Source organism: Dromaius novaehollandiae, chromosome 31 (genome assembly GCF_036370855.1).
Source record: "Dromaius novaehollandiae isolate bDroNov1 chromosome 31, bDroNov1.hap1, whole genome shotgun sequence".
Taxonomy (NCBI): Eukaryota; Metazoa; Chordata; class Aves; order Casuariiformes; family Dromaiidae; genus Dromaius; species Dromaius novaehollandiae.
Window position 1 is genome coordinate 556,971 of NC_088129.1, and position 25,465 is coordinate 582,435.

Here is a 25,465-nt window from a genome sequence, read left to right on the forward strand (position 1 = left end):
TTCCCTTGTGCTTTCCCATGGGCCTCAGGTGCCCCTGGGGACCTCAGGAGTGGAGAGGGCACCAGGCGCCTTCCCCATGCTCTCCTCAGACATCCTTTGTCTTGCCCACTAAAAATCCTCCCCCCTGCCCCGGTTGTGGTGCTCCTCTTTCAGGCGGTCACCATAACTGGCCTGGGGACCTTCTGCGTGGTGGAAGAACAGCTGGATGTTGGAGATGGGGAAGTGCGCAGAGTGCGGAAACCGGTGTTTCAGCTGGCCGAGACTGTGACACGCATCAGCTATCTCCAATACCCTGCAGTAGCTCTTCCTGGTAAGAGGAGGGAGGAGACCCTGGGCAGCGTCTTGGCGGTGTTTGGAAGTGCCCGACTGAGGAGACCCTTTGCCTGCTTTCCAGCGGATACCCCCGTCGTGTCGCTCGACTACATGCACTTGTCCTGGGAGACCATTCGCACGCCAGGCGTCCTGAGGACTTGCATCACTGAGACGCTGCTCTTCTTCTACTGCTTCGTCATGACGCAGCAGGACATCGACTTCATGTTCCAGGACATCGGCATGCTCTCCGTGCGCAGCAACAGAGCCACGATGCGCTTCTACGCCGACTTCCTGCAGACCTTTGACGACACTGGGGCCGTCATCAATTCTCTGCTCAGGGTAAGTGTTTCCCTTTGCAAGAACTCCCTCCAGGCCACTTCTCCTGCAGCAGCACCCGCTGCCCTGCTTGGGCGCACGTCGTTCCCTGGCCACTCGCAGCTGGCAGCCGCGGGGCAGAGACGGGCCAAGGGCTGTCTCTCTCTGCTCGACATGCTGCAGCTGCAGCCGTCTGCATCTTGGCCAAGAGCAGGAGCTCCTTGGTGGGCATCACCTGCCTGGTTTGTGCGGCTCTTGCAGGACCCCGAGACCAAGGAGCTGGTCATCTTTGGCCGAGAGAAGGACGTGTGCCACAACAGCTTTGGCGGGGTCATTGTGCTCCCAACGTGAGTGTGCTTGCTCGCGCAGCCCTGGGCCCACCATGCCAGCAGCTGCGCAGCTCCTGCTGGCTCGTGCTCTGGTGCCAGGGCTTGTCTCCCGCCATGCCGCTGGGGAAGAACTCCTGCAGGGAAGGCTTCCCAGCTGCCCTCACGCTTGCGCTCGCTTCCCTGGGCGACACGGGTGTCTTTGTTGGGAGGACCCTGCGGGGGAGGCTGTGTTTTCTCTTTCCACCCTTCCCAGCAGCCCCCAAACGTCCTCGGGACCCCATGAGGAGCCCAAGGCACAAGGGGAAGGTGGTGGCCTCTCTCAGACTGGGGTCTGCTGCTTCTCTCCAGCTTTGCTCTTGACCATCCCTTGTACCGCACGTCGGTGAAACCAGGAGGAAGAGGCCCTCTAATGCCTGAGCAAGAGGCAGACTGGGAACACAGGTGCTTCGAGGCCAGGAAAGGTAAGGCCCCCCAGGGATCCTTGGAGAGAAAGCCGCTAACCTGTGCCAGAAACACTGGGACCTTCGGCAAGAGCCAAATCCAACCCTCCCTCTTGTCCTTGCTGCAAAACGTTCCCCAAGGCCGTGGGGGGAGCGTGCCACAAGAGCCAACCTGCGCGTCCCAGAGTGGGACGGACATCCCCAAATCTCTTCCCTTGGGGGAAAGGCTTCCCCTCAAAGCAGACTGCTCTAGGGCAGCAAGAGCTCCCGGCGAGCCCCACATGTCCCCAGGTGGCCAGCACAAAGCAGACGCTCTTCTCAAGAGTTTCCTCTTGCAGCCCGTGCAGAGAAAGGTCCGGACAAGCGCTCCCGCTCCCGCTCCCAAGGGAAGCGTCGTCTGCCCAGAATACCCCCAGACGCTGCCAAGAAACGCAAGGGGAGGAGAGTGCGGATCAAAACGCCTCCATCCAGGTGAGGCTCGTGCAGGAGGGTGACACGGGGCTGCTGGGCTCTTGCCGGAGGGGAGTGAGAAGGGCCTGGCAGAGGCTTCAGCCCCTCGAGGGTCTCTGTTGCAATGGAAAGGATGCTGCCGAAGGCGGCGTGCAGCTTGGGAACAAGGGGTGGAGAGTAAAGTCCTCCTGCGCTCCTGCCCACTCCCCATGGTGCTTATCCCTAGACTTCACCTCCCGAGCGTGGGCAGATTCCCCTGGGAGCAGGACGATTGCAAGGGGAAACCGCTGTCTGCAGAAGAAGTCCAGCAGATGCTGCGGGACTGCAAAGGCTGCCGCAAAACAGTGGCGGTAGGTGCTGCGGCGGGAGGCAATTCTGTCCCTGGAGAAAGGCCTGGCTGCCTGGCTGTGCCTTTGGGGAAAGGGCTTCCTCGGGGTCTCCCTGCAGGAGAGGGCAGTGGCTCTGTATTTGTACAGTCCGCTGTTGCCTCCTGCCTTTTTGTGGCGCCCAGCAGGCTCCCTTCTGTGGGCACTGCTGAGGCCAGCAATGGGAACGGGGGGCTTTTCGGTGCTGGCAAGCGCCCCGGCTCTGCACAACTCATCCTGGGTGCCGTTGCCTTTCTGTGGCCCTGCAGGAAATCCGCAGGCATCTGAGGAAGTGGGACGTGGGCTACTTCTGGGACGACTTCTATTTGCGGGTGGCGTGTGCCGACCAAACGACGTGGCAAGGCTGGAGGGAAAAGGTAGTGGCAGCCTCTGGAAGCAGCCAGCCCTGCACGCCGGCCTTGTGCTGCGGCAGCTTTCCTCTCTGCACACCTGCATCTCCACCGCTTGCTCTTTGCCCTCCCTTGCATGACAGTATCATCCCTGGGAAGGAGGGGCCACTGCCGAAGAAGCTGCCCTGGATCTGTGGGACGTGTTCCTGGCCGAAAGGGAAAGGCTGGAGAGCATTGAGGAGATCCGGGACCGTCAGGTCAGGCTTTGCTTGGGAAAGGAGGCCCTTGGGGCAGCCTGGCAGCTTCTCCGTCCAAGCGCGGGAGCTGTTCTCCGGAAGCCCAGGGCACAGGCAGAGATGGAGCAGCCGGGGCTGGTGTGGTCAAGACGAGCTCTTGGGAGGAGATCTCTGTTGGCGCAGCATGGGTGCCGGAGGTGCCCTCTGCCGCAGGGCACCTGGCAAACAGCCCCGCTGCTTGCAGTCTGACTGCTTTCTCCCTGCCTCGCTGCCTTGGCAGTATTTGGGCCCTCCGCTGCCGAGGATTCCCCATCCTCCAGACACGCCCAGGCCACAGCAGGACAAGCCAGAGCTGCAGGGCAGGCAGAGGAGAGTGTCAGCCCAGCTGCGGAGACCCCAGCAAGAGTAAGTGCGCACAGCTGCGGCCAAGGCCTGGCCCAGCCCAGAGCCCAGAGCCCCGTGCGTGCAGGACGTCCCGTTTGCACTCCCTCATCCAGGGGCTTGGGGGTGGCATCCCCTGACTTCCCAGGGACCCCAAAGTGCCTGGGGTTGACCTTCCCTCCAGGAGCTCTCTGCTGCCCTCCCTTAGAGCCCCACAGCCCTGCGGGAGCAGAAGGGGCTCTGGGTTCCAGAGCAACGGCGTGTGCTGGGGCGGTGGGACGGCAGTGGCAGGAGGGCTCCCGAGCCCCAGGCTGAGCCAGGATTTGTCCCCGCTGTCGCAGGAGCACGTCACCGCAGGCAACGCAGGCTCTGCCCCCCATCACCGCCAAGGCGTCTCCGCAGGACAAGTGGCAGGAGGCCCAAACAAAGCTCCTGGAGCAGAACGTGCGGCAGCACTTCCCTGGGTAAGGACCTGCCACCACGGGGGGGTTTGCTACTCCCCTCCAAACCCTTCCTTCCCCGACCTGCAGCCCCTGGGAAAGAGGGTCTGCTCCTCACCCCTGTCCTGGGACCGCAGCTGCCTCGGGAGCCTCGGTCGCACCCCCCTGCCATCCCCGCGGGAGGTGGTGGCACTGAGAAGGAGAGGAGAAGCTGGGAGCTTCTCACCCTGAGGAACGGCCTGTGCGTGGCCGGCAGCATTTCCCTGCTTCTCTCCCCACGCTCAGCCCCGTCCTCTTTCACTCCGCAGCCCTCGGGAGACGTCGCGGCTGCTGCAGAAGAGGGAGAGGTGCCGCTGACCCCCAGCCCGGTTCCTGCGCTCTCCACTTTCCTCTCGTGCATTAAACCAAGTGTCCAGGGAACGTGCAGCTTTGTTGGAGGGGATGTGAAAGGGTCAATTTGCAGCCTGGGTGCTTTGGAGGAGAGACAGGGACTGAGCACCCGCTCTGTGCACAAGCATGCACAGATCTGCACACCCGTGTGCACACACTGGTGCATGGTGGGGCTCCCTGTGCCCCTGCTGCTGGAAACCCTGCTTCGGCAGGGGGACCCCGCGGATGTCCCTTCTCCCCAGGTTTGGGGGAATCTGTCCTGGCTGTTTCTCCAGCAGCCTCGCCCAATTCCAGCCCAGCTCCTTTGCCCACACGAGGAGATGCTGGGCCACGCTGCCTGCCCTGGCAGGGTTTTCCTGTGGGAATGCCGTTCCGGGGCTGCCCTGGGTGCTGGTGGAGCTGTGGGTCTCCCCATAGCAGCATCGGGGTGTGAGAGGCCCCACTGGCAACGTGTGCAGTGCCACGGGGAGGGCTGACATAGTCCCGCAGGATTCTTCTGGCAGGCGGGGAAAGGTGGCGGTGGGCTCCCACACACCCTCACTCCTCCCCCCACTTCCCCACCAAACTCTGCAAAACTGCCAGCAATTCCCCAAATAACATCCGGGGGGCCCCAGACACCCCCAGGGGCACCCAAACAGCCCCAAGCACCCCAAGTCCTGCTTCTAGGCACCAGCGTCGACTCCCAGGGAAGCCCAGACTCCCCCCAAACACCCCCGAGAATCCCAAGGAGCACAGCAATAAGCCCAGGGATCTCCACAGAGGCCCAGGCACCACCCCAAAACCCATCAAGAACCTCCAGAAACCCCCAGGACTCCTCCAACCTCCCAGGGGCATCCCCAGGGATCCCCACATTCAATATCGGCCACCAAAACTGGGAAGGGAGCCTGATCCTACCAAGGACGCTAGCGTCCAGCTTTGGCCACACATGTGCTCAGGGGCTTCCCAGAGCCAGCAGACACCAACCCTCCTCCTCCCCACGGAGATGCCCTGGGCTCTCTGTTGCAACAGGGAACCGAGGTGTGTGGGGGCTCCTGAATGTCCCTAGTGACCCCAGACATCACCGGGGGGGCGGGGGGGGGACGGGTCCTCACAGAGACACTCACTGGGATCCTCACATTCCCCACTGATCACCAAAACTGAGAAGAGAAACTGATCCCACCATGGATGCTCTTGTCCAGCTGCCACCGGAGATATGCTGATGGGCCAAGCATGGAGTTCCGGGCTCTCCCCAGAGCGAGGAGACACCAGCCGTCCTCCTGCCAGCAGAGGATGCCCAGAGCCACACACACACGTGCACATATTCATGCATGCTCTGTTTTCTTGCCCCAACGCATTTGGAAACCCTCATTACGTAGTAGGACCCTTGGGGACCTCCCTCAACCCTGGTTTTCAGGGAATCTGCCCTGGATTTTTCTCCCACAGGACAATTCTGGCCCACCCCACTGGGCCCCATGTGAAATCTCGGCCCAAGACGTCTCCTGTGAGCAGGACACAGCTGGACGGGTGCCACCAGCACCTCTGCAAGAGCCCCATTTCCACTGGAGGTCCCTCTCCTGCTGCGGGAGGGTTGCAGTTCCTGGGCTTTCCACCCGCGGCCTTTGCTCTGGCCCTTTGCTCTCCTCTGATGGTGCAGGAGATGCTTCATGTGTCCTAAAGCCTCAAGCATGCATTTCTTGCTTTACTCTTGCTTCAAACCCTTTGGCTTTTTCTACATGCCGGGAGGAGCCGAAATGGGCAGGACTTGCTGGGGGATGAGTGAATACACCCGAAATAGAGCTATCACTTGGAAATTTCAGGAGCCCGGGGTATCTTATTCCTTATCCTGCACACAGACCATGCATCGCAAGGACAGCATTGCAAAGAGCAAACAGCCATTGGAGGGAAGTGCAGCCCTGCTTTCACCAATATAGTAGACACAGGGACTAGGACTGGTGTGGACAGCAGAGTGAAAATCAAATGCAATATGCAGCATGCTCCCATGCTCTTCTTTCAACAAGCACGCAAGACAATGCGGAGTGAAGTAAATTTAAAATAAAAAACTCTGAAATGAGACATTTCTCTTTCATCAAAACAAGGTGTCACAGTCTCATTGGAAGTTTTCTTTTATTCATGTGTTTGGAAGAGTTATTTTGCGCTGCACGTGGAGTTCTGCAATTTTTTTGGAAATAGAAATAGTTTGTCCCAACTATGTCTGGACTGTCTCTCACCTGCACAGATGCTCCTATGGGGAAGGAGGGCATGGCTTGACCCTGTAGTGGAGGGCCTGGAGATTGAATGGGATTTTCGGAAGCAGGAAAGATAAAGGCAGTCTGCAGCATCCTTGAACTTGCTGGATTGCAGAGCAGAGGCAGGAACGGTTGCATCTACGCTGAAAAGTCATGCAGGAAAACGAAAACTGGGGTTGCTTTTTCCCTCAGACACTGTAAAAAGTCAGCGAAGCGGATAAGGACTGGGGAGAAGAGTTGGGGACTTCAGGAGAGTCAGATTGTGGATGGACAAGTGTGTGGGACTGTCTTGACATGCCTACGACTACCGTAGCGGCATCTTGGCTGCTGTGGTATCCTCACCGGCACAGTGTGAATCTTCTTTGGCTTTGATCCTAGACAACCCCTTTTCTGTTTGCCCTTTCCTTCCCATCCAGAGCTTGGCCTTTTGTTCTTGCCCGGTGCAAGCTCACGGTTACCCATCGCTCTGTAAGCACAACTGCAGGGTGCTGAAACTGAAAGGACAATTTAGGTCTACAGGTGAGCCAGAAAGGAGCTGAAAAGCCAAAGAAAAGGGATATATCTCTCATGAGAGTTAAAAGCAGGGAGCAGAGGCAGGTTGGGGAGCCTCAAGTCTCTTCCTGGAGCAGATTAATGTGAGCTCCTTTGGACCACGGATCTGCATTAAGTGCGCAGCTGGCCTACAAAGCATCCAGCAGAACCTGAACTGGTTGCTTTTAGCCCCAAAACATGGAGCTGGGCGTTCACCGCCTCAAGTAACAGATGTGCAATGGCGTCTGAGCTCTTGTCCCGCAAGAAGAAGGAGTTAGTCTGGTTTGAGCCACGCGGGCAGATTTGTCCCCCTCTCCTGGCCGTGCGCTCCCTCACCCCGATTCCTGCACAGCGGCTGCTCACTCAGCACCAGTGTCCCGGCATATAATTACAGAGCTGGGAGGAGGACACAGCTCTTTGCAACCGGCACAGACTGGAGCAGCCTGGGCTCTCCTCTGCAGTGCCAGCGTGGGAAACGGGACAGCGGGATGCTGACCCTGGAGGTACAGAGAGGCAGGGCACTGGTGGGGTACAAGCTGGCAACACCCCTGTGCTGCGATTCCTGGGTCTGAGCCATCCGGGGCTGTTTTGGGGTGGTCTTTTTAACCACCTTGGGAGGGGAAAAAAATCATAAGAGAGTGTCTTGCCACTCCCTTTTCACAGTTTGCCTGGTCTTATGCTTTTTTGTTGGTACTTCACTAGTCTTCTTGATTGTCAGAAGAGCTAAAATCTCCCCCCCCCACCGCCAGAAAGGGCTTGTTTCCAATATGATTTCACACGCTTTCTCATTTTCATATCAGCTAATCCAAGGTTACGGTAGCACCAAAAATAATTTCAACAACTAAAAAATGAGGTTATTAACACCTCCTAGAATAAAACTTCATGTAATGCCATGTTGCACTCACTTTCATTTCTTATCCTGGCCTTTTGCTCTTTGTAGCCTCCCCCGACAAATTAAAAATTAGACATATGTGTAAATATGACCGGAAGGGATTTCACCCTGGAGTCAGAGGAAAAGGCTGTGTCTGCATACAGATGCAACTGTACAGCAAAGGGGATTGCCGTTGTGTCCAGAAATGGAGAGATGGTGCTCAGAGGGAGACCATCCCTAAAACTGTTTTTTTTTTTTTCTTTCTGGGATCTCTCGTGGGGCCTGTGGAGCACAACTGCAGCCTGCCCTTCCTGAGAGCGGGCTAGGCACTCCCTGTCCCCAAAGTCACCCCCTTGGCCAAGCAACCTCTGGCTCCGGCATCCTCTTTCCCTTTCCGACACCAAGCTCCCGCCGGCCCAGCCCTGCCGGGGGGCAGGACACCTGGGGCATCCCCCACGCCCAGGCGGGACGGGCGGAGGGGCTGGGGCAGGGCATTGCCAAGATGGCGCCAAGCGCCCAGTGCGGGCGGTGCTGCTCTCACGCGACATGGCCGCCACCACCAGCCTCCCACAGTGGAGAAGCCTCCGGCTGCCCTCCCCTAAGATGGCGGCCAACGCCCCACCCCGCTGGTAACGGCAGCCCTGCGCCTGTTGCCATGGGGACGGCCCAGCCCAGGGCAGAGCCGCCATGTTGGCAGCGCCCTGCGGCTGCTGAGGGGCAGGGAGAGGGCTGGGGGCAGGGCAGGACGGGGCTGAGGCCGGGCTGAAGGGGCGGGGGGCGCTGGGGGCCAGAGACCCTGCGGGACCCCACACACCCCCCAGAACCCCCCGTCACTCCAGGGCACCTCAGAAACCCCCTCGGGCTCCCACACACCCTCACTGCTCCCCCCACTTCCCCATGGAGCACCAAAATGGGGAAGGGACCATCAGGGCTCCTGAAGGTCTCTAGTGATCCCAGACATCGGGGAGTCCTGCTCGTCATCATTACCTAGTCTTGGATATGTCCACAGCTACCACACTGTCATTCTCCTTCTTTCCTTTCTCTTCCTTTCCCACTCTTTCCTTTGCCTTCCTTCTCCCTTCCTTTGCCTTTCTTTCCTCCTTCTTCCCTTGACTTTTCTTTAGTTTTCTTCTCTGCCTTCTCATTTTCCTTCCTTCGTTCCTATTCCTTCCTCCTCTTTCCCTTCCTTCCTTTGCTTTCCTTCCTTCCAGGCTTCAACACTCTCTCCAGCAACTGCCCCCCCGTGGCCCCACCACCCCCCATTAACCTCAGGGCACCTGAGAAACCCCCTCAGGCTCCCCAGTACCCACACAATGAGCCCCAGACTCTGCACAATGGCCAGGGATCCCAAAATAACCACACAGGTGCCCCCAAAACCCCCAGCGGGATCCAAACAGCCCCAAGAACCCCGAGTCCTGCTTCTAGGCACCCTGCTCAAATCCCAGGCAAGCCCAAGGAGCATAAGACTGAGCCCAGGCACCTCCACAGAGCACCAGGGACTACCCCAAAACCCATTAGGAACCCCCAGGACACCTCCAACCTCCCAGGGGCATCCCCAGGGATCCCCAAATTCCCCATGGACCACCAAAACGGGGAAGGGACACCCATCCCACCAGGGATGCTAGTGTCCAGCTGTAGCCACACATGTGCTCAGGGGCCAGGCTGGGACACCTGGGCTCCTCCCAGAGCCAGCACACACCAGCCCTCCTCCTCCCCACACAGATGCCCTGGGCTCTCTGCCGCAACAGGGAACCCGGGTGTCTGGGGGCTCTTGAAGGTCCTTAGTGACCCCAGACATCGGGGTCCCTGCTCGTCATCCCAGGCCCCATGAAACCCAGGGGTGAGGAATGTCCTGGGGAAAAACACTGATGCCTGGGGAAAGGCGGGTCAGAAGAAGCCACTGCAAAAGGCCCCAGGTGGGTTTCAGCCAATTGTTTTCAAAAAGACTCCCCCAGCGCTGCAAGGCAGCATGCCCACGAGCCTTTCCCAGGGCCCAAATCCTCCCCGGTCGGACGGGACACAGGGCAGTTCCCTAAGGCAGTCTGGAGATGGTTCTCGGCCTTGGGCACCCTTTGGAGACATTCCTGGCAGCTCTGCCTGAAACCCTACTGCCCTCTCTCCATCCCCTTCCCCTTCTTCAGCCCTCCCTCCCTGTCTCCCTCCTTCCTTCCTTTTCCTTCCTTCCTTTTCTTTCCTTCTCTTTCCTTCTTCCTTTTCTTTCCTTTCCCTGCCTTTTCCTTCCTTTTCTTCTCTTTCCATTCCTTTTCCTTCCTTTGCTTTGCTTTTCCTTTGCCTCTTCTCTTCTTGTTTCTCCTTCCTTTTCTTGCAACTTCTTCTCCTCTCCTTTCCCTTTCTGCCTTCTCTTTTTTCTTCCTCCCTTCCTGTCCCTTCCTTGTATTTCCTCTTCCTCTCTTTTCCTGCCTTCTCCTTCTTTTGCTACTTTCTTTTCCCTACTCATTCCTTTTCCTTCCTTCTCTGGAAGGCTCTTCTCTGCCAGCAGCAACTGCTCCTCGCTGTCTGCCGCTCCCTGGAGCTGGCAGGGCTCAGCCCCCCGGCGTGTGCGGGCTGCCCCCAGCCTGGGGCTGCCCCGGGGCTCTGCCTGCCCCACGGCCTGCCTGGGCAGTGGGCAGGGGGTGGGGGCAGCTCTCCCTAGCGCCTGGGGCAGCCCCCCTGGCTGGGGCGCGGGCACCGGGGGTGGACGGGGGGGCCTGCAGCCCCTCTGTGACACGCGCTGGGCTCACAGTGGGGCTCTGCCGCATCACAGCGCCAGCTGCCCTCTTCCCACGGCGCCCCACGCCCTCCCCACACTGCCCTGCCAGGCCTCGGCCCGGCAGGCTGCTCTCGCCTTCCTCTGCTCGGCAGCAGCTGCTCTGCAGCCGGACGGGCAAGGCCGAGGGAGGCGGGGGGACAGCGCGGGAGGCGCTTGGCGGCAGGGCCGCGGAGCAGGAGGAGAGCCCCCAGCACCAGCTGCTGCTGGGCAGAGGAGCAAAGCCCCTTCTCCCGGCCGTGCACGGCGTTCGCCCGCAGCCATGGGGGTGCCCAAGACCGAGGGCGAGAAAAGCATGGACATCGCCCTGCAGATGGCCAGAAGGTTCCCCTATCTGACCATCCGCAGCCTCGAGATGGAGGGTAAGGCCTTGCGGAGCTCTGCCGGGAGGGCTGTGCCAGAGCTTCCTCCCCAGCCAAGCTGCTGCAGAAAGCCTGGCGCCTGCGGGGATCTCTCGTTCAGCTCCAGGCCTCTCCTGGAGACACCAGAAGGCCCGTAGACTGCCGCCAGCCCCGGCCTGGGCTCTGCAGCCCCGGCTGCCCACAGGTTTCTGGGGGCTGGGTGGGATGCTGCCCCCCACCCCCGTCACTGCCTGGGCAAGAAGGGACTGGAGGCCTGGGAGCTGCTGACTCCAAGCGTGGCGTCTCTTTCCTTGCTTTCCAGATGTGCTGCAGATCTGGCACGCGGTGCTGCTCCATGTGCGGCAGCAGCTAGCGCTGAACAAGGTGGGGCCGACGTCCTGGGCTCCCCGCACACCCCGGGGCTTTCTGGGCACCTGGGTCCCCTTGGCCGGCCACTGCATCTCTGCCTGCCCTCGCCTGCAAGGGAAAAGTCCCCCGAGAGCCTGCCCTCTTTCTGGGGGCTGCTGGGGGCCCTGGGAAGCTCTGGGCTCTGCTCTGCCCTGCGTGGGCAGAGTTGATCAGCTCTTGCTGCACCCCCTGTTTGGGGAGGCTGCAGAGGAGGCAGAAGGAAAACCCAGGAACACGGAGGACTTCCCTTGTGCTTTCCCATGGGCCTCAGGTGCCCCTGGGGACCTCAGGAGTGGAGAGGGCACCAGGCGCCTTCCCCATGCTCTCCTCAGACATCCTTTGTCTTGCCCACTAAAAATCCTCCCCCCTGCCCCGGTTGTGGTGCTCCTCTTTCAGGCGGTCACCATAACTGGCCTGGGGACCTTCTGCGTGGTGGAAGAACAGCTGGATGGTGGAGATGGGGAAGTGCGCACAGTGCGGAAACCGGTGTTTCAGCTGGCCGAGACTGTGACACGCATCAGCTATCTCCAATACCCTGCAGTAGCTCTTCCTGGTAAGAGGAGGGAGGAGACCCTGGGCAGCGTCTTGGCGGTGTTTGGAAGTGCCCGACTGAGGAGACCCTTTGCCTGCTTTCCAGCGGATACCCCCGTCGTGTCGCTCGACTACATGCACTTGTCCTGGGAGACCATTCGCACGCCAGGCGTCCTGAGGACTTGCATCACCGAGACGCTGCTCTTCTTCTACTGCTTCGTCATGACGCAGCAGGACATCGACTTCATGTTCCAGGACATCGGCATGCTCTCCGTGCGCAACAACAGAGCCACGATGCGCTTCTACGCCGACTTCCTGCAGACCTTTGACGACACTGGGGCCGTCATCAATTCTCTGCTCAGGGTAAGTGTTTCCCTTTGCAAGAACTCCCTCCAGGCCACTTCTCCTGCAGCAGCACCCGCTGCCCTGCTTGGGCGCACGTCGTTCCCTGGCCACTCGCAGCTGGCAGCCGCGGGGCAGAGACGGGCCAAGGGCTGTCTCTCTCTGCTCGACATGCTGCAGCTGCAGCCGTCTGCATCTTGGCCAAGAGCAGGAGCTCCTTGGTGGGCATCACCTGCCTGGTTTGTGCGGCTCTTGCAGGACCCCGAGACCAAGGAGCTGGTCATCTTTGGCCGAGAGAAGGACGTGTGCCACAACAGCTTTGGCGGGGTCATTGTGCTCCCAACGTGAGTGTGCTTGCTCGCGCAGCCCTGGGCCCACCATGCCAGCAGCTGCGCAGCTCCTGCTGGCTCGTGCTCTGGTGCCAGGGCTTGTCTCCCGCCATGCCGCTGGGGAAGAACTCCTGCAGGGAAGGCTTCCCAGCTGCCCTCACGCTTGCGCTCGCTTCCCTGGGCGACACGGGTGTCTTTGTTGGGAGGACCCTGCGGGGGTGGCTGTGTTTTCTCTGTCCACCCTTCCCAGCAGCCCCCAAACGTCCTCGGGACCCCATGAGGAGCCCAAGGCACAAGGGGAAGGTGGTGGCCTCTCTCAGACTGGGGTCTGCTGCTTCTCTCCAGCTTTGCTCTTGACCATCCCTTGTACCGCACGTCGGTGAAACCAGGAGGAAGAGGCCCTCTAACGCCCGAGCAAGAGGCAGACTGGGAACACAGGTGCTTCGAGGCCAGGAAAGGTAAGGCCCCCCAGGGATCCTTGGAGAGAAAGCCGCTAACCTGTGCCAGAAACACTGGGACCTTCGGCAAGAGCCAAATCCAACCCTCCCTCTTGTCCTTGCTGCAAAACGTCCCCAAAGGCCCGTGGGGGGAGTGTGCCACAAGAGCCAACCTGCGCGTCCCAGAGCGGGACGGACATCCCCAAATCTCTTCCCTTGGGGGAAAGGCTTCCCCTCAAAGCAGACTGCTCTAGGGCAGCAAGAGCTCCCGGCTAGCCCCACATGTCCCCAGGTGGCCAGCACAAAGCAGACGCTCTTCTCAAGAGTTTCCTCTTGCAGCCCGTGCAGAGAAACGTCCGGACAAGCGCTCCCGCTCCCGCTCCCAAGGGAAGCGTCGTCTGCCCAGAAAACCCCCCGATGCTGCCAAGAAACGCAAGGGGAGGAGAGTGCGGATCAAAACGCCTCCATCCAGGTGAGGCTCGTGCAGGAGGGTGACACGGGGCTGCTGGGCTCTTGCCGGAGGGGAGTGAGAAGGGCCTGGGAGAGGCTTGAGCCCCTCGAGGGTCTCTGTTGCAATGGAAAGGATGCTGCCGAAGGCGGCGTGCAGCTTGGGAACAAGGGGTGGAGAGTAAAGTCCTCCTGCGCTCCTGCCCACTCCCCATGGTGCTTATCCCTAGAATTCACCTCCCGAGCGTGGGCAGATTCCCCTGGGAGCAGGACGACGGCAAGAGGAAACCGCTGTCTGCAGAAGAAGTCCAGCAGATGCTGCGGGACTGCAAAGGCTGCCGCAAAACAGTGGCGGTAGGTGCTGCGGCGGGAGGCAATTCTGTCCCTGGAGAAAGGCCTGGCTGCCTGGCTGTGCCTTTGGGGAAAGGGCTTCCTCGGGGTCTCCCTGCAGGAGAGGGCAGTGGCTCTGTATTTGTACAGCCCGCTGTTGCCTCCTGCCTTTTTGTGGCGCCCAGCAGGCTCCCTTCTGTGGGCACTGCTGAGGCCAGCAATGGGAACGGGGGGCTTTTCGGTGCTGGCAAGCGCCCCGGCTCTGCACAACTCATCCTGGGTGCCGTTGCCTTTCTGTGGCCCTGCAGGAAATCCGCAGGCATCTGAGGAAGTGGGACGTGGGCTACTTCTGGGACGACTTCTATTTGCGGGTGGCGTGTGCCGACCAAACGACGTGGCAAGGCTGGAGGGACAAGGTAGTGGCAGCCTCTGGAAGCAGCCAGCCCTGCACGCCGGCCTTGTGCTGCGGCAGCTTTCCTCTCTGCACACCTGCATCTCCACCGCTTGCTCTTTGCCCTCCCTTGCATGACAGTATCATCCGTGGGAAGGAGGGGCCACTGCCGAAGAAGCTGCCCTGGATCTGTGGGACGTGTTCCTGGCCGAAAGGGAAAGGCTGGAGAGCATTGAGGAGATCCGGGACCGTCAGGTCAGGCTTTGGTTGGGAAAGGAGGCCCTTGGGGCAGCCTGGGAGCTTCTCCGTCCAAGCGCGGGAGCTGTTCTCCGGAAGCCCAGGGCACAGGCAGAGATGGAGCAGCCGGGGCTGGTGTGGTCAAGACGAGCTCTTGGGAGGAGATCTCTTGTTGGCGCAGCATGGGTGCCGGAGGTGCCCTCTGCCGCAGGGCACCTGGCAAACAGCCCCGCTGCTTGCAGTCTGACTGCTTTCTCCCTGCCTCGCTGCCTTGGCAGTATTTGGGCCCTCCGCTGCCGAGGATTCCCCATCCTCCAGACACGCCCAGGCCACAGCAGGACAAGCCAGAGCTGCAGGGCAGGCAGAGGAGAGTGTCAGCCCAGCTGCGGAGACCCCAGCAAGAGTAAGTGCGCACAGCTGCGGCCAAGGCCTGGCCCAGCCCAGAGCCCAGAGCCCCGTGCGTGCAGGACGTCCCGTTTGCACTCCCTCATCCAGGGGCTTGGGGGTGGCATCCCCTGACTTCCCAGGGACCCCAAAGTGCCTGGGGTTGACCTTCCCTCCAGGAGCTCTCTGCTGCCCTCCCTTAGAGCCCCACAGCCCTGCGGGAGCAGAAGGGGCTCTGGGTTCCAGAGCAACGGCGTGTGCTGGGGCGGTGGGACGGCAGTGGCAGGAGGGCTCCCGAGCCCCAGGCTGAGCCAGGATTTGTCCCCGCTGTCGCAGGAGCACGTCACCGCAGGCAACGCAGGCTCTGCCCCCCATCACCGCCAAGGCGTCTCCGCAGGACAAGTGGCAGGAGGCCCAAACAAAGCTCCTGGAGCAGAACGTGCGGCAGCACTTCCCTGGGTAAGGACCTGCCACCACGGGGGGGTTTGCTACTCCCCTCCAAACCCTTCCTTCCCCGACCTGCAGCCCCTGGGAAAGAGGGTCTGCTCCTCACCCCTGTCCTGGGACCACAGCTGCCTCGGGAGCCTCGGTCGCACCCCCCTGCCATCCCCGCGGGAGGTGGTGGCACTGAGAAGGAGAGGAGAAGCTGGGAGCTTCTCACCCTGAGGAACGGCCTGCGCGTGGCCGGCAGCATTTCCCTGCTTCTCTCCCCACGCTCAGCCCCGTCCTCTTTCACTCCACAGCCCTCGGGAGATGTCGCGGCTGCTGCAGAAGAGGGAGAGGTGCCGCTGACCCCCAGCCCGGTTCCTGCGCTCTCCACTTTCCTCTCCTGCATTAAACCAAGTGTCCAGAGAACGTGCAGCTTTGTTGGAGGGGATGTGAAAGGGTCAATTTGCAGCCTGGGTGCTTTGGAGGGGAGACAGGGACTGAGCACCCGCTCTGTGCACAAGCATGCACAGATCTGCACACCCGTGTGCACACACTGGTGCATGGTGGGGCTCCCTGTGCCCCTGCTGCTGGAAACCCTGCTTCGGCAGGGGGACCCCGCGGATGTCCCTTCTCCCCAGGTTTGGGGGAATCTGTCCTGGCTGTTTCTCCAGCAGCCTCGCCCAATTCCAGCCCAACTCCTTTGCCCACACGAGGAGATGCTGGGCCACGCTGCCTGCCCTGGCAGGGTTTTCCTGTGCGAATGCCGTTCCGGGGCTGCCCTGGGTGCTGGTGGAGCTGTGGGTCTCCTCATAGCAGCATCGGGGTGAGAGAGGACCCACTGGCGACGTGTGCGGTGCCAAGGGGAGGGCTGACGTAGTCCCGCAGGATTCTTCTGGCAGGCGGAGAAACCCCCTCGGGCTCCCACACACCCTCACTCCTCCCCCCACTTCCCCACCAAACTCTGCAAAACTGCCAGCGATTCCCCAAATACCCTCCGGGGGGATCCAGACACCCCCAGGGGCACCCAAACAGCCCCAAGGACCCCAAGTCCTGCTTCTAGGCACCAGCATCGACTCCCAGGGAAGCCCAAACTCCCCACAGACACCCCCGGGAACCCCAAGGAGCACAGCACTAAGCCCAGGGATCTCCACAGAGGCCCAGGCACCACCCCAAAACCCATCAAGAACCTCCAGAAACCCCCAGGACTCCTCCAACCTCCCAGGGGCATCCCCAGGGATCCCCACATTCAATATCGGCCACCAAAACTGGGAAGGGAGCCTGATCCTACCAAGGACGCTAGAATCCAGCTTTGGCCACACATGTGCTCAGGGGCTTCCCAGAGCCAGCAGACACCAACCCTCCTCCTCCCCACGGAGATGCCCTGGGCTCTCTGTTGCAACAGGGAACCGAGGTGTGTGGGGGCTCCTGAATGTCCCTAGTGACCCCAGACATCACCGGGGGGGCGGGGGGGGGACGGGTCCTCACAGAGACACTCACTGGGATCCTCACATTCCCCACTGATCACCAAAACTGAGAAGAGAAACTGATCCCACCATGGATGCTCTTGTCCAGCTGCCACCGGAGATATGCTGATGGGCCAAGCATGGAGTTCCGGGCTCTCCCCAGAGCGAGGAGACACCAGCCGTCCTCCTGCCAGCAGAGGATGCCCAGAGCCACACACACACGTGCACATATTCATGCATGCTCTGTTTTCTTGCCCCAACGCATTTGGAAACCCTCATTACGTAGTAGGACCCTTGGGGACCTCCCTCACCCCTGGTTTTCAGGGAATCTGCCCTGGATTTTTCTCCCACAGGACAATTCTGGCCCACCCCACTGGGCCCCATGTGAAATCTCGGCCCAAGACGTCTCCTGTGAGCAGGACACAGCTGGACGGGTGCCACCAGCACCTCTGCAAGAGCCCCATTTCCACTGGAGGTCCCTCTCCTGCTGCGGGAGGGTTGCAGTTCCTGGGCTTTCCACCCGCGGCCTTTGCTCTGGCCCTTTGCTCTCCTCTGATGGTGCAGGAGATGCTTCATGTGTCCTAAAGCCTCAAGCATGCATTTCTTGCTTTACTCTTGCTTCAAACCCTTTGGCTTTTTCTACATGCCGGGAGGAGCCGAAATGGGCAGGACTTGCTGGGGGATGAGTGAATACACCCGAAATAGAGCTATCACTTGGAAATTTCAGGAGCCCGGGGTATCTTATTCCTTATCCTGCACACAGACCATGCATCGCAAGGACAGCATTGCAAAGAGCAAACAGCCATTGGAGGGAAGTGCAGCCCTGCTTTCACCAATATAGTAGACACAGGGACTAGGACTGGTGTGGACAGCAGAGTGAAAATCAAATGCAATATGCAGCATGCTCCCATGCTCTTCTTTCAACAAGCACGCAAGACAATGCGGAGTGAAGTAAATTTAAAATAAAAAACTCTGAAATGAGACATTTCTCTTTCATCAAAACAAGGTGTCACAGTCTCATTGGAAGTTTTCTTTTATTCATGTGTTTGGAAGAGTTATTTTGCGCTGCACGTGGAGTTCTGCAATTTTTTTGGAAATAGAAATAGTTTGTCCCAACTATGTCTGGACTGTCTCTCACCTGCACAGATGCTCCTATGGGGAAGGAGGGCATGGCTTGACCCTGTAGTGGAGGGCCTGGAGATTGAATGGGATTTTCGGAAGCAGGAAAGATAAAGGCAGTCTGCAGCATCCTTGAACTTGCTGGATTGCAGAGCAGAGGCAGGAACGGTTGCATCTACGCTGAAAAGTCATGCAGGAAAACGAAAACTGGGGTTGCTTTTTCCCTCAGACACTGTAAAAAGTCAGGGAAGCGGATAAGGACTGGGGAGAAGAGTTGGGGACTTCAGGAGAGTCGGATTGTGGATGGACAAGTGTGTGGGACTGTCTTGACATGCCTACGACTACCGTAGCGGCATCTTGGCTGCTGTGGTATCCTCACCGGCACAGTGTGAATCTTCTTTGGCTTTGATCCTAGACAACCCCTTTTCTGTTTGCCCTTTCCTTCCCATCCAGAGCTTGGCCTTTTGTTCTTGCCCGGTGCAAGCTCACGGTTACCCATCGCTCTGTAAGCACAACTGCAGGGTGCTGAAACTGAAAGGACAATTTAGGTCTACAGGTGAGCCAGAAAGGAGCTGAAAAGCCAAAGAAAAGGGATATATCTCTCATGAGAGTTAAAAGCAGGGAGCAGAGGCAGGTTGGGGAGCCTCAAGTCTCTTCCTGGAGCAGATTAATGTGAGCTCCTTTGGACCACGGATCTGCATTAAGTGCGCAGCTGGCCTACAAAGCATCCAGCAGAACCTGAACTGGTTGCTTTTAGCCCCAAAACATGGAGCTGGGCGTTCACCGCCTCAAGTAACAGATGTGCAATGGCGTCTGAGCTCTTGTCCCGCAAGAAGAAGGAGTTAGTCTGGTTTGAGCCACGCGGGCAGATTTGTCCCCCTCTCCTGGCCGTGCGCTCCCTCACCCCGATTCCTGCACAGCGGCTGCTCACTCAGCACCAGTGTCCCGGCATATAATTACAGAGCTGGGAGGAGGACACAGCTCTTTGCAACCGGCACAGACTGGAGCAGCCTGGGCTCTCCTCTGCAGTGCCAGCGTGGGAAACGGGACAGCGGGATGCTGACCCTGGAGGTACAGAGAGGCAGGGCACTGGTGGGGTACAAGCTGGCAACACCCCTGTGCTGCGATTCCTGGGTCTGAGCCATCCGGGGCTGTTTTGGGGTGGTCTTTTTAACCACCTTGGGAGGGGAAAAAAATCATAAGAGAGTGTCTTGCCACTCCCTTTTCACAGTTTGCCTGGTCTTATGCTTTTTTGTTGGTACTTCACTAGTCTTCTTGATTGTCAGAAGAGCTAAAATCTCCCCCCCCCACCGCCAGAAAGGGCTTGTTTCCAATATGATTTCACACGCTTTCTCATTTTCATATCAGCTAATCCAAGGTTACGGTAGCACCAAAAATAATTTCAACAACTAAAAAATGAGGTTATTAACACCTCCTAGAATAAAACTTCATGTAATGCCATGTTGCACTCACTTTCATTTCTTATCCTGGCCTTTTGCTCTTTGTAGCCTCCCCTGACAAATTAAAAATTAGACATATGTGTAAATATGACCGGAAGGGATTTCACCCTGGAGTCAGAGGAAAAGGCTGTGTCTGCATACAGATGCAACTGTACAGCAAAGGGGATTGCCGTTGTGTCCAGAAATGGAGAGATGGTGCTCAGAGGGAGACCATCCCTAAAACTGTTTTTTTTTTTTTCTTTCTGGGATCTCTCGTGGGGCCTGTGGAGCACAACTGCAGCCTGCCCTTCCTGAGAGCGGGCTAGGCACTCCCTGTCCCCAAAGTCACCCCCTTGGCCAAGCAACCTCTGGCTCCGGCATCCTCTTTCCCTTTCCGACACCAAGCTCCCGCCGGCCCAGCCCTGCCGGGGGGCAGGACACCTGGGGCATCCCCCACGCCCAGGCGGGACGGGCGGAGGGGCTGGGGCAGGGCATTGCCAAGATGGCGCCAAGCGCCCAGTGCGGGCGGTGCTGCTCTCACGCGACATGGCCGCCACCACCAGCCTCCCACAGTGGAGAAGCCTCCGGCTGCCCTCCCCTAAGATGGCGGCCAACGCCCCACCCCGCTGGTAACGGCAGCCCTGCGCCTGTTGCCATGGGGACGGCCCAGCCCAGGGCAGAGCCGCCATGTTGGCAGCGCCCTGCGGCTGCTGAGGGGCAGGGAGAGGGCTGGGGGCAGGGCAGGACGGGGCTGAGGCCGGGCTGAAGGGGCGGGGGGCGCTGGGGGCCAGAGACCCTGCGGGACCCCACACACCCCCCAGAACCCCCCGTCACTCCAGGGCACCTCAGAAACCCCCTCGGGCTCCCACACACCCTCACTGCTCCCCCCACTTCCCCATGGAGCACCAAAATGGGGAAGGGACCATCAGGGCTCCTGAAGGTCTCTAGTGATCCCAGACATCGGGGAGTCCTGCTCGTCATCATTACCTAGTCTTGGATATGTCCACAGCTACCACACTGTCATTCTCCTTCTTTCCTTTCTCTTCCTTTCCCACTCTTTCCTTTGCCTTCCTTCTCCCTTCCTTTGCCTTTCTTTCCTCCTTCTTCCCTTGACTTTTCTTTAGTTTTCTTCTCTGCCTTCTCATTTTCCTTCCTTCGTTCCTATTCCTTCCTCCTCTTTCCCTTCCTTCCTTTGCTTTCCTTCCTTCCAGGCTTCAACACTCTCTCCAGCAACTGCCCCCCCGTGGCCCCACCACCCCCCATTAACCTCAGGGCACCTGAGAAACCCCCTCAGGCTCCCCAGTACCCACACAATGAGCCCCAGACTCTGCACAATGGCCAGGGATCCCAAAATAACCACACAGGTGCCCCCAAAACCCCCAGCGGGATCCAAACAGCCCCAAGAACCCCGAGTCCTGCTTCTAGGCACCCTGCTCAAATCCCAGGCAAGCCCAAGGAGCATAAGACTGAGCCCAGGCACCTCCACAGAGCACCAGGGACTACCCCAAAACCCATTAGGAACCCCCAGGACACCTCCAACCTCCCAGGGGCATCCCCAGGGATCCCCAAATTCCCCATGGACCACCAAAACGGGGAAGGGACACCCATCCCACCAGGGATGCTAGTGTCCAGCTGTAGCCACACATGTGCTCAGGGGCCAGGCTGGGACACCTGGGCTCCTCCCAGAGCCAGCACACACCAGCCCTCCTCCTCCCCACACAGATGCCCTGGGCTCTCTGCCGCAACAGGGAACCCGGGTGTCTGGGGGCTCTTGAAGGTCCTTAGTGACCCCAGACATCGGGGTCCCTGCTCGTCATCCCAGGCCCCATGAAACCCAGGGGTGAGGAATGTCCTGGGGAAAAACACTGATGCCTGGGGAAAGGCGGGTCAGAAGAAGCCACTGCAAAAGGCCCCAGGTGGGTTTCAGCCAATTGTTTTCAAAAAGACTCCCCCAGCGCTGCAAGGCAGCATGCCCACGAGCCTTTCCCAGGGCCCAAATCCTCCCCGGTCGGACGGGACACAGGGCAGTTCCCTAAGGCAGTCTGGAGATGGTTCTCGGCCTTGGGCACCCTTTGGAGACATTCCTGGCAGCTCTGCCTGAAACCCTACTGCCCTCTCTCCATCCCCTTCCCCTTCTTCAGCCCTCCCTCCCTGTCTCCCTCCTTCCTTCCTTTTCCTTCCTTCCTCTTCTTTCCTTCTCTTTCCTTCTTCCTTTTCTTTCCTTTCCCTGCCTTTTCCTTCCTTTTCTTCTCTTCCCATTCCTTTTCCTTCCTTTGCTTTGCTTTTCCTTTGCCTCTTCTCTTCTTGTTTCTCCTTCCTTTTCTTGCAACTTCTTCTCCTCTCCTTTCCCTTTCTGCCTTCTCTTTTTTCTTCCTCCCTTCCTGTCCCTTCCTTGTATTTCCTCTTCCTCTCTTTTCCTGCCTTCTCCTTCTTTTGCTACTTTCTTTTCCCTACTCATTCCTTTTCCTTCCTTCTCTGGAAGGCTCTTCTCTGCCAGCAGCAACTGCTCCTCGCTGTCTGCCGCTCCCTGGAGCTGGCAGGGCTCAGCCCCCCGGCGTGTGCGGGCTGCCCCCAGCCTGGGGCTGCCCCGGGGCTCTGCCTGCCCCACGGCCTGCCTGGGCAGTGGGCAGGGGGTGGGGGCAGCTCTCCCTAGCGCCTGGGGCAGCCCCCCTGGCTGGGGCGCGGGCACCGGGGGTGGACGGGGGGGCCTGCAGCCCCTCTGTGACACGCGCTGGGCTCACAGTGGGGCTCTGCCGCATCACAGCGCCAGCTGCCCTCTCCCCACGGTGCCCCACGCCCTCCCCACACTGCCCTGCCAGGCCTCGGCCCGGCAGGCTGCTCTCGCCTTCCTCTGCTCGGCAGCAGCTGCTCTGCAGCCGGACGGGCAAGGCCGAGGGAGGCGGGGGGACAGCGCGGGAGGCGCTTGGCGGCAGGGCCGCGGAGCAGGAGGAGAGCCCCCAGCACCAGCTGCTGCTGGGCAGAGGAGCAAAGCCCCTTCTCCCGGCCGTGCACGGCGTTCGCCCGCAGCCATGGGGGTGCCCAAGACCGAGGGCGAGAAAAGCATGGACATCGCCCTGCAGATGGCCAGAAGGTTCCCCTATCTGACCATCCGCAGCCTCGAGATGGAGGGTAAGGCCTTGCGGAGCTCTGCCGGGAGGGCTGTGCCAGAGCTTCCTCCCCAGCCAAGCTGCTGCAGAAAGCCTGGCGCCTGCGGGGATCTCTCGTTCAGCTCCAGGCCTCTCCTGGAGACACCAGAAGGCCCGTAGACTGCCGCCAGCCCCGGCCTGGGCTCTGCAGCCCCGGCTGCCCACAGGTTTCTGGGGGCTGGGTGGGATGCTGCCCCCCACCCCCGTCACTGCCTGGGCAAGAAGGGACTGGAGGCCTGGGAGCTGCTGACTCCAAGCGTGGCGTCTCTTTCCTTGCTTTCCAGATGTGCTGCAGATCTGGCACGCGGTGCTGCTCCATGTGCGGCAGCAGCTAGCGCTGAACAAGGTGGGGCCGACGTCCTGGGCTCCCCGCACACCCCGGGGCTTTCTGGGCACCTGGGTCCCCTTGGCCGGCCACTGCATCTCTGCCTGCCCTCGCCTGCAAGGGAAAAGTCCCCCGAGAGCCTGCCCTCTTTCTGGGGGCTGCTGGGGGCCCTGGGAAGCTCTGGGCTCTGCTCTGCCCTGCGTGGGCAGAGTTGATCAGCTCTTGCTGCACCCCCTGTTTGGGGAGGCTGCAGAGGAGGCAGAAGGAAAACCCAGGAACACGGAGGACTTCCCTTGTGCTTTCCCATGGGCCTCAGGTGCCCCTGGGGACCTCAGGAGTGGAGAGGGCACCAGGCGCCTTCCCCATGCTCTCCTCAGGCATCCTTTGTCTTGCCCACTAAAAATCCTCCCCCCTGCCCCGGTTGTGGTGCTCCTCTTTCAGGCGGTCACCATAACTGGCCTGGGGACCTTCTGCGTGGTGGAAGAACAGCTGGATGTTGGAGATGGGGAAGTGCGCAGAGTGCGGAAACCGGTGTTTCAGCTGGCCGAGACTGTGACACGCATCAGCTATCTCCAATACCCTGCAGTAGCTCTTCCTGGTAAGAGGAGGGAGGAGACCCTGGGCAGCGTCTTGGCGGTGTTTGGAAGTGCCCGACTGAGGAGACCCTTTGCCTGCTTTCCAGCGGATACCCCCGTCGTGTCGCTCGACTACATGCACTTGTCCTGGGAGACCATTCGCACGCCAGGCGTCCTGAGGACTTGCATCACCGAGACGCTGCTCTTCTTCTACTGCTTCGTCATGACGCAGCAGGACATCGACTTCATGTTCCAGGACATCGGCATGCTCTCCGTGCGCAACAACAGAGCCACGATGCGCTTCTACGCCGACTTCCTGCAGACCTTTGACGACACTGGGGCCGTCATCAATTCTCTGCTCAGGGTAAGTGTTTCCCTTTGCAAGAACTCCCTCCAGGCCACTTCTCCTGCAGCAGCACCCGCTGCCCTGCTTGGGCGCACGTCGTTCCCTGGCCACTCGCAGCTGGCAGCCGCGGGGCAGAGACGGGCCAAGGGCTGTCTCTCTCTGCTCGACATGCTGCAGCTGCAGCCGTCTGCATCTTGGCCAAGAGCAGGAGCTCCTTGGTGGGCATCACCTGCCTGGTTTGTGCGGCTCTTGCAGGACCCCGAGACCAAGGAGCTGGTCATCTTTGGCCGAGAGAAGGACGTGTGCCACAACAGCTTTGGCGGGGTCATTGTGCTCCCAACGTGAGTGTGCTTGCTCGCGCAGCCCTGGGCCCACCATGCCAGCAGCTGCGCAGCTCCTGCTGGCTCGTGCTCTGGTGCCAGGGCTTGTCTCCCGCCATGCCGCTGGGGAAGAACTCCTGCAGGGAAGGCTTCCCAGCTGCCCTCACGCTTGCGCTCGCTTCCCTGGGCGACACGGGTGTCTTTGTTGGGAGGACCCTGCGGGGGTGGCTGTGTTTTCTCTGTCCACCCTTCCCAGCAGCCCCCAAACGTCCTCGGGACCCCATGAGGAGCCCAAGGCACAAGGGGAAGGTGGTGGCCTCTCTCAGACTGGGGTCTGCTGCTTCTCTCCAGCTTTGCTCTTGACCATCCCTTGTACCGCACGTCGGTGAAACCAGGAGGAAGAGGCCCTCTAACGCCCGAGCAAGAGGCAGACTGGGAACACAGGTGCTTCGAGGCCAGGAAAGGTAAGGCCCCCCAGGGATCCTTGGAGAGAAAGCCGCTAACCTGTGCCAGAAACACTGGGACCTTCGGCAAGAGCCAAATCCAACCCTCCCTCTTGTCCTTGCTGCAAAACGTCCCCAAAGGCCCGTGGGGGGAGTGTGCCACAAGAGCCAACCTGCGCGTCCCAGAGCGGGACGGACATCCCCAAATCTCTTCCCTTGGGGGAAAGGCTTCCCCCCAAAGCAGACTGCTCTAGGGCAGCAAGAGCTCCCGGCTAGCCCCACATGTCCCCAGGTGGCCAGCACAAAGCAGACGCTCTTCTCAAGAGTTTCCTCTTGCAGCCCGTGCAGAGAAACGTCCGGACAAGCGCTCCCGCTCCCGCTCCCAAGGGAAGCGTCGTCTGCCCAGAAAACCCCCCGATGCTGCCAAGAAACGCAAGGGGAGGAGAGTGCGGATCAAAACGCCTCCATCCAGGTGAGGCTCGTGCAGGAGGGTGACACGGGGCTGCTGGGCTCTTGCCAGAGGGGAGTGAGAAGGGCCTGGGAGAGGCTTGAGCCCCTCGAGGGTCTCTGTTGCAATGGAAAGGATGCTGCCGAAGGCAGCGTGCAGCTTGGGAACAAGGGGTGGAGAGCAAAGTCCTCCTGCCCTCCTGCCCACTCCCCATGGTGCTTATCCCTAGAATTCACCTCCCGAGCGTGGGCAGATTCCCCTGGGAGCAGGACGACGGCAAGAGGAAACCGCTGTCTGCAGAAGAAGTCCAGCAGATGCTGCGGGACTGCAAAGGCTGCCGCAAAACAGTGGCGGTAGGTGCTGCGGCGGGAGGCAATTCTGTCCCTGGAGAAAGGCCTGGCTGCCTGGCTGTGCCTTTGGGGAAAGGGCTTCCTCGGGGTCTCCCTGCAGGAGAGGGCAGTGGCTCTGTATTTGTACAGCCCGCTGTTGCCTCCTGCCTTTTTGTGGCGCCCAGCAGGCTCCCTTCTGTGGGCACTGCTGAGGCCAGCAATGGGAACGGGGGGCTTTTCGGTGCTGGCAAGCGCCCCGGCTCTGCACAACTCATCCTGGGTGCCGTTGCCTTTCTGTGGCCCTGCAGGAAATCCGCAAGCATCTGAGGAAGTGGGACGTGGGCTACTTCTGGGACGACTTCTATTTGCGGGTGGCGTGTGCCGACCAAACGACGTGGCAAGGCTGGAGGGACAAGGTAGTGGCAGCCTCTGGAAGCAGCCAGCCCTGCACGCCGGCCTTGTGCTGCGGCAGCTTTCCTCTCTGCACACCTGCATCTCCACCGC